This window comes from Octopus bimaculoides, chromosome 6 (genome assembly GCF_001194135.2).
Source record: "Octopus bimaculoides isolate UCB-OBI-ISO-001 chromosome 6, ASM119413v2, whole genome shotgun sequence".
NCBI classification, from domain to species: domain Eukaryota; kingdom Metazoa; phylum Mollusca; class Cephalopoda; order Octopoda; family Octopodidae; genus Octopus; species Octopus bimaculoides.
In genome coordinates, this window is record NC_068986.1 from 4047898 (window position 1) to 4050831 (window position 2934).

Below are 2934 nucleotides of genomic sequence, written 5' to 3' on the forward strand. Positions count from 1 at the left end.
ACAAGGGGGAGACAAGCACCTCCACCCAGCTAAGTCTGCATCCAGAGACATGTTTCTGGGTCTTTGCTCGTCATCAGTCTGGAGTAGCATGACCTGCTAGTCGACATAATGACACAGGAAATGTGTCAAGGCCGACAGGAAGCGGTGCAGCTTCCTAGGTCTAACCAACAGTAGTATTATTCCCTTCAGGGGACTGTCACATTAAGTTGACAGCATACAACTACTTCATCGTATCACTACTGCATAAATCTCTCTGAGAGATTTAGAAATGTATTATTTCAAAAAAAGCCAACATCTGTTTTAAATGAAATATGATTCATATTTTAGATGTAAATAAAATGGATACGATATGTTGATAACCACAAAGAAACGTTCAATTGGTTTGCACTTATACATGAACTGATTTATGATTATACATAACTGCCAAAGAAAGGATATTTTGCATATCATCAAGTAATGTTACACATAAAACTTCCTGAAGAAACGTATGTTCTACGCTTAAATAATACCTACTTCTATCAGATATAAAGCTCGCATACAGAATAAAAATCTAAAGGGAAAAGTCAATTATTACTGAGAGAATGTTTTCTAAAGACTGATTCAGTATATAAAAATATGACATGCAACATTTATTTTGTATGGTCATTAATCTGGATGTTATTTCTAGAGGGTTGCATAGTTTTATTTCCTATTTTCTTGGAACCAATGCAGACACTCAGCAGTGAATCTTGAGAAAGTTTCCTTCCTTTACAGACACTTGTTTAACAGTTTATCCAAACCTGATTTTGGATTTAACGTAGTCTCGTTAAAACAATCATTTTTCAATCATATAATGTTAGTTTTCTCCTCAGTACATATTATTAAAAAACGAAAGGTTTTAAAATTGTTTTGAAAGGCCATTATTGATCTAGCTTTCGTGTATATATCTGATCTACAAAACTTGCTATTTGCTTTATGACTCATTAATCTTTACGAAATAATCTTTCATTTGAATTTAACATGTTGAAAACATGTAACTGAATTTTTCTACTCTTCGTATAAATTTAAATAATATATTTGACTATACTTACAAAATGTTCGCTGATACTAAAAGCAAATAGAACTGTAATGTGTTTTTCTGTTTCACATATTTTTAAACAATAATTGAATGAGTTAATGTGAAGTTAGCTTTTAAGCTCATAGAAATAATTACCTTGCAGTTTTGCTAAAGCAACTATATTTCAACTGCCACACGCTTTCTGAATACATCGGGAAATTCAAGTTGTATGATAAATACCCCAACTGAAATTATCATATTCTTGATATTGCCAATTGCTGAGAAAAAGTAAATTAAAGTATTTCTGAAATATCGTAAATAATGGATAAGGAACATCGTATTAGTTTTAAAATGTATTAAATTTGTTTCATTTCCCTAATTACGATACATTTTGAATATGCAAAAAGAAAATACACGATAAATCTTTGTAAAAAATGCAGATGAAAAATTTTCTTGCACATAGAAAAATAAAGGAAAATTTTATAAACTGCAGACTTTGCTAGATAACTTTTTGGAAGGGAATTGAAATTAAGGCTGATAAAAATATTTTTTAACAAACTAGTTGATTTATTGTGGCTATACATACAAAAAATAAAGCATATATCTAATATATTATAACCGACTAAGATAAGCAAGTAATAAAAATAAGATGGATGATTATATTATAGCCATGTTGTGCTTATATTATGGATCATTACATTTGAAGAGGAAGCAATATTTGTTTAGTCATTGAAAATTTATGGTTTTCATTGAAGTTTAGCAAAAGATATATTTATGCACGAGTACCAAGAATTTTCATTAAACATTTTAAATCTAAGGTATTTTGCTTCACAAAATAAACCAATATTTCTTATTTTTGCAGTGAAAATATCTTCTTGTGTATTTTTATTGGCTTTGTGTTGTGATATTGGCTGTGTCCGTATCCTTTGCAGGCTTGATTTTGATGAATTGGCTGTGCGCATGTCGCAGACTTGGTGTGGAGGATGTGAGTGGGCCCATGTACTTCATAGGCCTGCTAAGAAGGAAGAGAATGAGGCCACCACCTTTGCAGACCATTTGGGGTGGAAGGATTTGTCTTGGTACTCAACGCAGAACCTACGGAGATGGGAGTGTGTAGAATATACGGGTGATAACAGGAAACGAGTGAGTCTAGTGAGAGTGGAGGTGTTATAAGACTATCTACTTCTGAGGAGCAGAGGCCTGTATAGTATCTGTAGAAAATACAGAATGTGGAAACATGTGGTACGTAAGAGGCTGGAACATGCTAGAGTGCAACTTCTTGTCAATCAGTTTCATAACTTTAACTCTTTGAACGCAGAAAGTGGTTACATCTGCTCAAAATTTTATTACCCTTAATTGCGGAGAACGGTTTTACCCCATAGCTTTGAAAGCATCTTTCAGAAGCGGAGACACCCCTGAGATACTGTTTACAAAAGACAATTTTTTCAGATTTTCTTAAATTTCTCACATATTTCATCAAGTATCTCTATACAGAGCAAGAATCAAATACTTTTAGTGGAGCGTATGTAAACCGTACCTCGAAGAGATACTGAAAAAGTATTGCAGAAGCTGAGAATATCAATTAATTTTTTTTTTTTTTTTTTTTTTTTTTTTTTGGTAATTAACATCTTTACGGAAATGACAATGAAATTTAAGTACGCAGTCAAAAGGTTTTAAAAAATGGCATTTTACAATTGAATCAGTATGAAATAATCTATATTAAATGTTTGGAACCATAAAAAGAACAAGGAGTGCTATAAAGTGTAATAAGCAGGCTAATAACCTGACAGTCTTTAATTATATTCGTCTGTAGTTTGGACTAAACCTGATGACAGAATTCAATGATATAACACACCTTGGATGTCGATTCATTCAAATAGTGAACTTCTGATTAATAT